The following is a 13,669-nucleotide window of genomic DNA, read 5'->3' on the forward strand; positions in this document are numbered from 1 at the left end:
GGCCTTTCCAGGGCAGGAGCCAAAGCTGCAGCCCCCTTTCTGTGCACGTGGGGGGCTGGGGTTTCTGTGCACGTGGGGGGCTGTGGTGTCTGCACACCTGGCGGGCTCAGTGGCACGGGCTTCCCCACAGACAGAGCGGCCACTCCAGGTCACCTGACCATATCGGCTCTTCTCATCCTGCTCTTGAAATTTGGGAGGAAAGAAGGAGTTAAAATAGAGGCTATCTGTCCCTCAACATAAAATCCTGGTAACTGAGCTAATGTTTCCCCCAGAACATTTGTTTTGGTTTAAGATTTTTTTTTTGAAGGTTGATGAAAGGACCAATATCATTTTCCTTGAGTATATTCTTTAATATTACAGGTGCTGTGACCTGATTGTCAATAAACTTATTTTAAAAACAAACAAACCCTGGCCAGTGTGGCTCAGTGATTGGGTATCATTCCCAGTCAGGGCGCATGCCTGGATTGCAAGCTTGATCCCCAGTAGGGGGCTAGCAGGAGGCAGTTGATCAGTGTTCCTTTTTCACATCAATGTTTCTCTCCCTCTTTCTCCTTCTCCTCCCCCTCCCCCTCCCCTCCCCCTCCCCCTCCCCCTCCCCCTCCCCCTCCCCCTCCCTCTCCCTCTCCTTCTCTCCCCTGTCCCTTCCTCTCTCTCTAAAAATTAATTTAAAATCTTTAAAAATGTCTAGATAAATGTAGTTATTTAATGTTCTACAAGATATGTTTGGAGCCTCCCTGGGACATTCTGCAGGGATGAAGGTCTCACTGATGACAGTGGAGCAGTAACATTCTCCCGGGACCGGTGTCTAAACGCCATCTCTCCGTTCCTGGTTACAGCTCACCTGAGGAGCAGGTACGGCTGGGCTCTGTGCTCAGCCTGGATGAAATGTGGGGCCCAGCTTTCGTCTGCCTCCCTCTTTTGTTCTGCAAGGAACCCCAGGGCCACGCGCTTCCCCTCGCCTCTGCTTCTGTTCCCTCGCTCTTGAGCCTTTCTCCTGTTCTTTCCATGGGAGGGCATCCTCTCCATTCCAACCCCGTACCCGCTCTCCCCTGGCCATCGGGCAGCTGATTCCCAGGGAGACCTCGCACTCTGGGGTCCTGCTTTCTGGAGCATCTAACCTCTCTCTCTCCTGAGCAGTCAGCTGATGTTGTCATTTGAATTTTTGTTCTGCAGCAGCCTTTTTCTGTTGCTTCTCCCATCGAGGACCTGCTGCACTCGAAAGCTGTAAAACGCAGACACTGCCAGGCGATGCGATCTCGTCATACACCTGATGATCACACAACCTGGGTATCATTTTCCGGGGATGGAGCTGTTGTTACTGTTTCCCCCCTTTAGACCTTGTCGATACTAACTAGCAAATCACCTAATATCCACATCTGTTCAAGCAGACGGGTGGTTTAATAGCAGCAACTTAAATTTCAGTTGGAATTCAGGTCCATGTGAAGAAGAATGTGGAGAGGCTGACGGGACGTGTGCTGGGTTGAATGACTTTTCCCTCATCCTCTCTGACCCTTTGGTGAAGGACATGGGGTGGTCACCTCACTGCTGACCCTCACCTGCTCACCAGGTCCTGGATCTGTGACCTTGGGCCAACACCTAAGCCTGGTTTTGTCATCTTTCAAAGGGAACCATGACAGATGGGGGAAGCTCTGTGATGATGTGGTAACTGTTTATCAAGCAACAGGAAGGAGAACCGATTGCTGGGGACTTGCGGAGGAAGGGAGGTGGTCTTTAGTGGGTTCAGCATTTCAGCTTTTTTATGTTTTTATTGATTTTAACGAGAAAGGAAGGGAAAGTGCGAAACATTGATCGGCTGCCTCCTGCACCCACCCTACTGGGGATCGAGCCTGCAGCCCAGGCGTGTGCTCTGACTGGGAAGTAAACTGGCGAGCCACCCCAGTCAGATTTTTAAGAGGAGAGAGTCCTGGGGACGGTCGCACAGCAACATGCATGCACTCAACACCACCGAGCTGCCCACTTAGCAATGGTGAAGACGGCGAATATGATGCTATGTGTTGTTTACCATGCTTTTCCTTAGAAAGCCACATTGGCATCTGGCTACACTGCCCCCTGGCACAGTATGGAAGGAATGAGGGTCCGGCAGCCAGCCTGACACCGGGTCTCTCGCTCCACACCTGAGCTTCTGCCTCTGTGAATGGGCGGGGTTCGCATTCGTGCAGCTACTCCAGTGGTCCTGTTCTGAGGTTCAAAGAGACAGTGTTCTTAACGCGCAGCCGGCGCTCTGCGTTCATCACAAATACCGCCTCCCAGGCCGCAGAGCCAGAGCGGCCCTTCCTCGGGGTGCTGAGAGGAGGGGCAGCTCCAGCAGCCAGGGATGGTTTCTCCAGGCGCTTGTTTCTCTGGGCAGGCGCTGGTGTGGCTGGCACCGTGCCCATGTGCCCGCATCTCCTCTTCTACCTACTCCACTGTTACTGCATTAGGGCTGCCCTAAGCACCTCATTCAATTGAATTCCCTTTAAAAGACCCCATTTCTGCCCAGCCAGCATGGCTCAGTGGTTGAGTGTCGACCTATGAACCAGGAAGTCACGGTTCGATTCCTGGTCAGGGCACATGCCCAGGTTTCAGCCTCAATCCCCAGTGGGGGGCGTGCAGGAGGCAGCGGATCAATGATCTCTCTTATCATTAATGTTTCTGTTTCTCTCTCTCCTTCTCCCTTCCTCTCCGAAGTCAACAAAGATATATTTAAAAAATTTTAAAAAGACCCCGCTTTCATATAGAGCAATATTCTGATTTCCAGGGTTAGGGCTTCCACACAGAAGTCTAGGGTTGCCTGACAGCAAAGGCCTGGCAGATCCGGGTCACGGGCTCTTGGCTGAGGGGAGAGGACGGGGTGTGTCCTGAGGTCAGGACTGAGCGTGAGGGTGGTATATTTAGGGAGTGAGGGCATGGTTTCCCCAAAGGGAGGGATGAGGCAGAGACGAAACCAAAGGACTGAGACATATGTCTTCTTCCCATAGTGGAGCAAGACATCTACTAGAAAAATTACATTTGGCCGAAACCGGTTTGGCTCAGTGGATAGAGCGTCGGCCTGCGGACTGAAAGGTCCCAGGTTCGATTCCGGTCAAGGGCATGTACCTGGGTTGCGGGCACATCCCCAGTGGGAGATGTGCAGGAAGCAGCTGATCGATGTTTCTCTCTCATCGATGTTTCTAACTCTCTATCTCTCTCCCTTCCTCTCTGTAAAAACTCAATAAAATATATTTAAAAAAAAGAAAAAGAAAAATTACATTTGGTTGAAGGTTCCCTTGAAGAGTTCATTAGAATGAATCTGGAAATCGGAGAGGTCTGGAGACAAATTGATTTTGGTGGGAGGAAGAGTGGCGGCCAAGGAGATTGTTAGAATAAGGAAAGCCACTGGGAGGGCATGTGTTCCATCTCCTCAGAGTGCTGTTCCGATCTTCAGGAAGATAGGATATTACTGAAAGGTAAAGTGAGAAATAATTTGAACCTGTTAGTTTGAAACATCTAAAACTTACTTGCTGAGTTGTTCAACCACACGCACAATGAGTTCACACACACAGTGAGTTTACAACGCAATGAATTTACACACACAATGAGTTCACACACAATGAATTTACACACACACACAATGAGTTCACAAACACTGAGTTCACACACAATGAGTTCACAAACAGTGAGTTTACAACACAATGAATTTACACACACACAATAAGTTCATACACACAGTGGGTTTACACACACAGTGAGTTCACACACACACACTTTTATGGTGGAGGCATCAGCAGTGAATGATTTTTTACATGAGAATCAAGACCAATGACAGCTTTGAGTGATGAATTTCTTTTCCTCCAGAAAAGCCAATATTTCTTTATTCTCTGTGCCCAGACTGTTGTTGATTTTTTATTTTTTTAGAAATAGGTTTTAAATCATAAAAAAAAAATTACCTGAAAACAATGAGGATAAAAAGCCAAAGGAAACAAAGCAGAGGAATTGGGAGTGAAGCTCCCCAGCGCAGCGTCAGGGAAGTGTGTGTTTGGCCCCTTTCCCGGCGTCTGCCCCACACGGCTGGCTCCACGGTGAGGGCCAATGTGTCGCTGTTATGGCCGTAAACTTTTTATGTGGCAGATTTTGACAGAAGCAATCTTTTTTACTTTCACTGTGAAGCAATATTTCAGGATAAGATTTAAAGAATGGCCATAAAGAAAAATGTAAACTCTCTCCAACAACATATTGTAACTGTTGGTGCAATACGCTAGATGGAAGGGTTTTATTTTCTGGAAATCTCCTCATGTTATTTTCCCATTACTTTATGGATGGTCCCCTTCTGAATATTTGGATACGGTTTCAGGAGAGTCGAGTTGCAATGAATGGGGTGACAGAGAGCAGATGACTTCTTCCTGGTGGGTTAGAGGAGTGCCCTCAGAAAACCCATTGTCCTTTTGAACTAGACATTGAATGTGTGTTTTAAAAAGTGAGTACATTCACCCAGTGAAGCCTATTTTGTATGATATATTCTGTAGGAAGACATATCATGATGGTTGGTCTTACCGAGTGATTTTTTTCCAGGTGTTACCTCCATGAGATGGAACCCATTTTAACCAGGTTCCTAGTCTGTAAGGATTTCTCCCTCCCTCTCAGGGTCCATCCTCATCATCACAGCATTGCTCTGGTAAGAGATGGGATGCCTGGAAGAGGTTAAAATCGGGATTTGCGATTAGGCTGAATTTTCTTAAAGCAAGAACCATTGAAGAGCTTTGGAAACTATATGGAAATATATGTTTCCAACAAGTGAGTAAATTTGATAGAATGAAAGTATATTGAACTTATTGTATGTTCATGGATATTGAGATAGAGAGTATAACCATAAAGACTGTAATACAATGCCTCCTATGGTTTTACTTTATTTTTTAAAATATGTTTTTATTGATTTCAGAGAGAGGAAGAGAGAAATAGAAACACTGATGAGAGAGAAATGAGAGGGAAGCATCGATGGGCTGCCTCCTGCATACCCCTTACTGGGGAGCCAGCCCACAACCAGGGCATGTGCCCTGACTAGGAGTCAAGCAAGTGATGCTCAACCAACAAAGCCACACCCGCCTGGCCAGCTCTTATGGTTCTAAAATAAACTAGTCCTGTCCAGTATTTTTCAATTTCATAATATTGAATTCTCATAGTGTTTTCTGAAAAAAAAAGTTTCAAATTTAATCGTTTCCATATTTACCTCCAGACAGGCATCAGAATAAAATGGAAATTAATTTCATTTCTCCATTTACTCATTAAGAGTGTAATTTTCTTCAAACAGACTTATTGATTCTAAATTTGTCTTGAGGAGATGACATCATGTAACATTAATGGCACTACACTTCCCTGCAGCTTGTAAGGACTTTTTCTTTCAAGGAATATGTCTACATTTGCTTTCCCAGCTAGAATTTTCCTCGTTCTGTGTAGTCGGTAAGATCGCCCAAGGTTTGATTGGCTGTCGGGAATGTGGGCAATTTAATTTCTTCCATATTATCATGTTTTCACATTGTAATCTTTACAGCTGATTGTGTATTTATTATTTTCCCAGCGATAACTTTTTATGGTGAGTCTTCAGCAAGATAGTTCATTGTTTTTCCCTGATAGTTAAGGCAACCCTGTGCTGACGCTGGCACAGAAGCCCTGAGTCACTGGTTCTCAACCTTCTGGCCCTTTAAATACAGTTCCTCATGTTGTGGTGACCCCCAACCATAAAATTATTTTCGTTGCTACTTCCTAACTGTAATGTTGCTACTGTTATGAATCGTCATGTAAATATCTGGTATGCAGGATGGTCTTAGGCGACCCCTGTGAAAGGATCGTTCGACCGCCAAAGGGGTCGCGACCCACAGGTTGAGAACCGCTGCCCTAAGTGGACACCATGTACTGGCGCCGAGGGAATTCAGGCATATTCCTCTGTGTCACGTTCTGTAGTGTTTTCCCCCTGGAATTTTATTTTTAACAATTGGAAGTCAACTGAAATGGTAGCAGATAGAAACCTGAATGTCACAGGCTTTGAGGAGCTTTAAATAGACGCCAGCATTCCCTGTGGAGACCGGAGGGGTTCATTATTTCCCATTCAGCCCCAACCTGTTCACTGTGACTACAGGCCCCGGAGTCATGTGGTTTTCAAATATTGATTCTAGATCAATCGCAGGCCTCCGTGGAAATACGAAGGAGGAGGAACCAACCTTAAAAACACATCGATAGGCTGAAGTCCATCCATTACAGAATCATCACGGGAAAGTGGAAAACATATTTCAAAAAACGTAAAACATCTCACGTAGCAGGGGAGGTCTGTGTGGTGTCGTTACGCTTTGACTGTGGAGTCTGTCTCTCTTTTTCAGGGGGGCGGGAAGGCAGTGATTAGAAAGAGGCTCTGATGTCAGGTGGAATTGAATTTGGATCCTGGTCGCCCCTCCCTCTAGCCTGGCATCGTTTCCTGATTCATAGAATAAAGACAGGGTTACCTACCTCCCAGGGCTGTGGTGAGATTAAACACAGGTATGTTCAAGGCCCTGAGCATCCCACTGGCCCTAACTTGAGGGGACGGTTCATGGCACCCCTGTTACCCTGTGCCGTAGCCATCGTCCCCTGCTGGCCAGAGGGTCATCCTGCAGCAGGTCACTGTGAGCTCTGAAAGCGTGAATAAGTAATTCGTTCCCTGTGAGTCTCTGAGCAGCAGGCGAGGATACTGCTGAGGCTGAGAAACAGCCCATTCACTTCTGCTTCCTTCCCACAGCCGCCCCGCCCAGCGGCAGGAGGGTCCGGAGTGTGGTCCTGCTCCGAGGGTTCATTCATGTGTCAGCATGAGGCCAGCGGACTTCTGGGTGTCTGGGGGTGTTTCTGGAACAGATGGGCGTTTGAGATGGTGGACAGCTAGACTGTGAACTCCACGCTGACGGCAGCCACAGTCACAGTCACAGAGGTTGAGGACACTCACCGTTGCCGAGGATTAGGTCAAGTCTGTTCCACACGCCAATCATTTCATTCTCATCACATCGGGTTTTGATAAACAAAGTCTTGTTCAAGAGCCAGGTCAAGGTCAGGAGGTCACAGATGGTCGACTGAGGCTGAATCGTGTCCGATTCCACGTCCACATCCTTGGTGACCAGAATACGTTCCTCATTGCTTCTGTATGTTTTTCCTTCTCAGCACTCAGGTGATACTGTAGTTATAATTAAAGAGCAGATTTTAGCCTAGCTGGTGTGGCTCAGTGGTTGAGCATCAACCTATGCACCAAGAGGTCACGGTTCAGTTCCCCGGGTTGCAGGCTCGATCCCCAGTAGGGGGCGTGCAGGAGGCAGCCGATCAGTGATTCTCTCTCATCATTGATGTTTCTACCTCTATCTCCCTCTTCCTCCCTCTCTGTTATATACTTTTTAAAATTGATTTATATATAATAAAAGCCTAATATGCAAATCAACCAAATAGTGGAATGACCAATGGAACAACTGGTGGCTATGACACGCACTGACCACCAGGGAGCAGATGCTCAACACAGGTGCTGCCCCCAGCCCTCAGGCCCCAGGTCAGCCAAGGTGGGTGCCAGCACCACCCCACCCCCTCTCCCCCTGCATTGCCCTGCTGGTCGCCTGCAGAGCGAGGCAACCGGCAGCGGCGATGGGACTGGCGAGTGGGCAGCGCCAGGTTAGCCAAGGTGGGTGCCAGCAGGGGCCCCACAGATCGGCCTTGATCACCTGCCAGGCGTAGGGACCCTATCCATGCACGAATTTTGTGCACTGGGCCTCTAAAATATATATATATATATATATATATATATATATATATATATATATATATCTCAACACTAATAAAAGAGAAAAATGGTAATTGGCGTACGACGATACCCTTTTCATTGGCTAATCAGGGCTATATGCAAATTAACTGCCAAGATTGGCAGTTAACTGTCAACTAAGATTGGCAGTTAACTGCCAACTAAGATTGGCAGTTAACTGTCAACAAGATGGCTAATTTGCATATGTAGGCACAATGCAGGGAGGCAAAAGGGAAAGCAGGAAGAAGCCCCCTGCCACTGACAGTGATCAGAAACCCAGGGGGGAGCTAAGAGCTGGGGGGCAGGGCAAAGGCGGCCCTGGGGCTGCCTTTGCCCTGCCCCCCAAGCCATGATCAGAGAATCAGGTGCCTTTTCCGCCCTGGCCAGTGATAGCAGGAAGTAGGGGTGGAGCCAGCGATGGGAGCTGGGCACGGTCGAAGCTGGCAGTCCCGGGAGCTAGGGGCCCCTTGCCTGGGCCTAAAGCGAAGCCCACGATCGTGGGGCCACTGCAGCTGCGGGTCCCCACTGCCCAGCCCGGACGCCTCAGCCAGAGGCATCCTGCAGGGGCAGGGGCGGAGCCCGCATGATCGCGGCACCCCCCGCTGCCACTGCAGGTCCCCGCTGCCCGGGCCGGACGCCTAGGCCAGAGACGTCAGGCCTGGGCAAGGGGCCAATCCTGCGATTGGAGGGTGATGGGGGTCAACGCCTGAGGGCTCCCAGTATGTGAGAGGGGGCAGGCTGGGCTGAGGGACACTCCCCGCCCCCCAACACACACACCCAGTGCACGAATTTCGTGCACCGGGCCCCTAGTGTGTGTGTGTGTGTGTATGTATGTGTATATATATATATATATATATATATATATATATATATATATATATATATATATATATGGCATTAAAGAGCAAATTTTAGAACACCAGATTTGCTGATGACCTTTAATCTCTTTGAAGTAGCTTATCTTACAGATGGAACAAGAGGGCTCCATGGGGTTAAGGCTGTTGATTAAGGTCACAGAGGTGGCAATTAGCAGGCATAGAAGGAAGACCCCGTCCTGCCCATTACGGTGGCTGTTTACATTTTAGGGGCAGAGACAAGGGGGCTGATTCTATGGCTCCCTCATATTTCTTCCTTCGTTTGATCTCACACTAATTCACTCAGACACTGGAGAAAACCCTGCACGTTTAGCCCTTGGTACGCCATAGGGACATGACTCTAATCCGACAAGGTCGCTGCCCTTATGGGCTGTTATTCGTTGCTGCATAAACTTGCTTGTTAAAAACTTTGAGATATTTTTATCCATCAAGTCTTGGGACTTTAGAATAAAGGCTGGGTGATGTCAGCACCTTCCTGCTCTAAAGCCGCTCTTGTTCTCCACGCTCAGAGCAGCGCCATTATTCGTAGGAACGGACAGTGTCGGTCGCTCTGGTTCTCGGCTGCTTAACCTTATTCTCAGTGAGGCCTGAGACCCCGTGTCCGCCGCCGTGTTGCGTTGCGGGGTGTTCTGGACCTGAACCAGGGATGGAATTTACCCCCGGCGCCTGACCCAGTTGCAGCCTCCGACAACTTTTGTTTTCCGCAAAGGGCTGATTTATTGTTCGCAGCAGATCTTTCCACGTGTCTTCAGTCACGCGCTGTGCACCGCGGCGGCTGGCGCACCTGTCTCAAGGCCCGGGTTTCTGCGTTGTTTTAAGGCTGAGCCATCTATCACGGATGCTCAGTTCAGGCAAACTCGACTCCACTTCGCCAAGAAACCCTGCTCATCAGGGTGATTTCCTGCCATCTACACAGGAAGAGCATGCGTTTGCTTTTCCCATGAAGGATTGTGTGTTCTTTTCAGAGCTCTAGAGATTGTGTTAAAGCACATGCCCGGGATTGTGGGCCCGATCCCCAGTAGGGGGCGTGCAGGAGGCAGTCGATCCATGATTCTCTCATCATTGATGGTTTCTCTCCCTCTCCCTTCTTCTCTCTGAAATAAAAAAAATAATATTTAAAAATAAACAAACAGCCCCATTCAAGGGCGGAGCCGCGTCCCCCTGCACACCGCCCAGATGGCCCTCTTGCTGGCGGTAGTGCAGCACAGGGTGTGCCCAGCCCTGTCTCTCGCGGGTCACCTTCACAGCCAGAACCACAGAGGATGCCTTTGGGCCGTTCGTTGAGACACTAAAGTGGATTTGCCGAGGCTGACAGCCTCCTGATTGTCCCCTCTGGGTCGAATCAACCTAAATGGTAATTCACTCAAATTTCTAATCCCTTTCAAACGTGTCTTTTGTTTATAACAAGCAAAGACATAGAGGATTTAGGGGAAGAGTTGTAGATAATGTGGAACACATTGGATGATAGAAGCCTCGGGCTGATATGTCGTGTCTCAGGCATTCCCGAGGAAGATGGACTATTTCCATTTCCAAACTAAGCATTTACTACTTCAGACAAAGGCTTTATACATAATCCTATGTGGATAATGAATGACTAATTCTGGTAGATCATTAATAACTTCTCTAAGAAAACGGAGCCTGTTATCATAACTTCCCCAAAGTCATTTCTATTGTATTACACCAGCCATTATCTTCTCTTCTTAGTTGAAAAATTTCCACTGGCAATAACTTAATTTTTTTTCTCTCTCTTCCTTTGGGTCTTTCATCATTTGCTTTATTAGTTCATTAAAGTTTCTCTCTCTCTTTTTAAAGGATGCCTTTTTTAAAAATCCAGGCTTAGATTTTGGGAAGCTAGGGGGAAGATACTTATGTAAGTTTTGAAAATTATCAAAATGGCTAGAGAGGAAATTTACAAGGATGTGCACCAATTGCACACAATCTACTAAAATCCTTAATCGTACCTACAGTGAAATTGGGTGCCCCTTTTAACGTGGGCGGAGTCATATTCGATAGCTACGAAATTGGGTGCCCCTTTTAACGTGGGCGGAGTCATATTCGATAGCTACAGCGTTTGGGGGGCAGCAGGTTGCCCCCAGTCAGCAGAGCAGGGAGTGGAGGTGCAGGACGCAGAACCTGCCTGTTAAGGGAACACATGTCTGCAGTGACGCTTCCTTGGGGACCCGCTATGACACCTTCTGGCCTCATCTCCCCAGTGGTTACCTCTCGCCCCCATACCGTGTAATTAAGCCTGGCAAGTGTGGCTCAGTGGTTGAGCATTGACTTATGAACCAGGAGGTCACAGTTCGATTCCTGGTCAGGGCACATGCCCAGGTTGTGGGCTTGATCCCCAGTGAGGGGGCGTGCAGGAGGCAACCGAGCCACGATTCTCTCTCATCACTGATGTTTCTATCGCTTTCTCCCTCTCCCTTCCTCTCAGAAATATAAATACATGTGTATAATTTGGAAATATTCTAACGCTCCCACCTGCTCTCTCCTGCTTTTGACTCTGTCTCTCCCTCATATCTGGGACAGGACATCAGCTCATCGTTCCATTTGAGCGTCACCGCCTCCCCGAGTGGAATGTAGGGCAGGTATAATTAGAGCCAGTTTTAAGAGCAGAAATAGCCCAGATCGGGTCGCTGTCCAAGGTCACTCCGCTGTGGTCCCGGGCTCCTCCTCCCACATCAGGCCAGCGTGACCTTCAGGACTGCTTGGGCCGGGCCAGTGTGCATCCAGTACTTTCTGCCTTGAGATGAAAGTGTGCCTCTTGCCGTCCCCTCTCCTGTCAGTTGACACGTGCCGGCTTTGCTAGAAGCATCGTGGTGCTTTGTAACAGCGGGAGGTGAGGGCATCTCCACCCTCATTTGTACACAGAGGCAGTGTCAGCAAAGCGGTCAGCTTGCCGATGCCGCTACACGAGGGTGGGGAACCTGTTTCCTGCTGAGGGCTGTTGGGGTGTTTACAACATCATTCACCGGCCACACCCAGTTACCAACATAAAAATTAGCCTGCTCTAGTTGGTCAAACATTTATTTACTTTTTAAAAAATATACTTTCATTGATTTCAGAGAGGAAGGGAGAGAGAGATAGAAACATTAATGATGAGAGAGAATCACTGATCGGCTGCCTCCTGCATGCCCCACACTCTGGGGATCGAGCCACAGCCCAGGCATGTGACCTCCTGGTTCATAGGTCGACACTCAACCACTGAGCCTTGCTGGCTGCACTTGGTCAAACATTTGAATTAACTCACCCCCAGTGCCTTGACAAGGCCAGACCAAAGGTGTGTCTCCTGCACTGTGTGCAGTAGACGGAGTTCAGGTCTGCCTCCTCCTCCCTCACGCCTCTTCCTTCCCCATCTCTGGGTTATCTTTTCACTTTCCTGAATTCTCTTCCACGCGGGCTCCACAAAACATTCTGATTTTTGTCATCTTCCTTTATATATGTGTGCGGAATTTGTCTGTGTTCAAGCATCTGTGCTGAAAAGCAGGCGATAAGAGAAAGAACGGCTTCTGTGCGCGTGTCACCAGATATCGCTTGGCTGCAGGTGTTTCAAGCCCACGTATCTCCCTTGTATTGTCTCACCGTCCCTAGTCATGCCGGCGATTTGTAGTGAAATCTGCAGCCGTAAATCCGTATCGCAGAATAGCGTGCACTGTGAACGCCGTGGGTCTGTGATAAACAAGTAAGCGAGGTCTGCTGTTTTGGTAAAAAAAAAAAAAATTTCTCCATTTCTGTTCTAGAAAGATAATAATTGTCGGTTACTTAGAATACCGTTTCCTGTTGGTGGATTCTGTCTACGATTTAGATTAAATTCTGAGGGGACAACGCAGCTCTCCCCTGGGTGAGTCCGAATGCAGGTGAATTAGAGAGGTGCCCACTCTGGACAGGTGTCAGTTTGGGGACCCCAACTGTATTGGTTGTACTTTTTCTGGATTTGATGCTATTTTTCCCCAAAAGGGATTTTACAGGCCACAGGCTTACTATAGGAGCGGCTCACTATAGACAGGAAGAGGAGGAGACTTACCCAGGTTAGAAGCTGTAAAAGGACTATGTTAATTCATGCACACACTTCCCATTGCTGTGCGGAGAGGTGAGAATCACCTTAGCAAGGAGCCTGTGTAACCCCGTAATTACCAGAGTCCTTGGAGGGTGTGTACCCACCATGCCTTTCTTCATCAGCTGAAGGCAGCGTTCAGGGCCTGTGACTCTCCGGCAGGGCGGGTCTGCCCCACAGCCCAGACTCGAGGCAGAGACCTGGGTGTTCACAGGAAGCTGTGGGGCGCCAAGGTCGGTGCCAAGAGGGCCAGGCAGGCAGGCTCCACAGCCACCCATCGTGGTCCAGAAGGTTTGTTCCAAGCAAGAGTTTCTCGGTGAATAGTCTCAGCAAATATTGTGACAGTGAGTTTTTACAGACTCTTCCTGGGAGACTCGGTGCTCTCTGATCCTTACAGCTGTGTGATCTTCCAGACCATCTATAATAATAAAAGTGTAATATGCTAATTAGACCGGATGTCCTTCCGGACAACCTTCTGGACAAGGCCAGGGCTGCGAGGGAAGCCCAGGTCCTGGGTGCCAGAGGGAAGCTGATGCCAGCAGCTGGGGGAAGGAAGGCTTACTCTTGCATAAATTTCGTGCATCGGGCCTCTAGTGGAATCATAAAGTCTCTAGACCACGGAATCATGAAGTCTACCAGATCATGGGATCATGACGTCTCCTAGCCCACGGGATCATGAGGTCTCCAGCCCACGGGATCATGAGGTCTCCTAGCCCACGGGATCATGAGGTCTCCTAGCCCACGGGATCTTGAGGTCTCCTAGCCCACGGGATCATGTGGTCTCCAGCCCACGGGATCATGAGGTCTCCTAGCCCACGGGATCATGAGGTCTCTTAGCCCACGGGATCATGAGGTCTCCAGCCCACAGGATCATGAGGTCTCCTAGCCCACGGGATCATGAGGTCTCTTAGCCCACGGGATCATGAGGTCTCCTAGCCCACGGGATCATGTGGTCTCCAG

The sequence above is a fragment of the Myotis daubentonii genome, chromosome 14 (assembly GCF_963259705.1).
Source record: "Myotis daubentonii chromosome 14, mMyoDau2.1, whole genome shotgun sequence".
Taxonomy (NCBI): Eukaryota; Metazoa; Chordata; class Mammalia; order Chiroptera; family Vespertilionidae; genus Myotis; species Myotis daubentonii.